We start from the raw sequence: 370 nt of genomic DNA on the forward strand, positions 1-370 counted from the left end.
GCTCTCAAATTTACCAAAGGTTTTTGCAAAAATTATGCAAGGATATAAGGTTTTTTAAACCAACAGAATTAAAAAAAGTAATTTAGATAGATGTACATCTGTGTACACATATAAATATCTATTAAAGTTTCTATTCAATTTAAAATATATGAAAGTTACTAATCACATTTTATTCTTCCAACACATATTCTTTATTTTTATATTTTTTTCCCGTTCTCATTTGGCAGATCTCGTCGGTTTGGCCAATATATTCCCGTTCCGTTAGGTTTCGGAATTCGAAAAATTATATTTTTTATGTGGTCGATTCTGGTATTGGCCCAACTTTGATGGTATCTTAATACTATTCCAATCGAAATATCGCAGTCTAACC

Source organism: Halyomorpha halys, unplaced genomic scaffold (genome assembly GCF_000696795.3).
Source record: "Halyomorpha halys isolate HHAL.00 unplaced genomic scaffold, Hhal_1.1 Scaffold151.1, whole genome shotgun sequence".
Classification (NCBI taxonomy): Eukaryota; Metazoa; Arthropoda; class Insecta; order Hemiptera; family Pentatomidae; genus Halyomorpha; species Halyomorpha halys.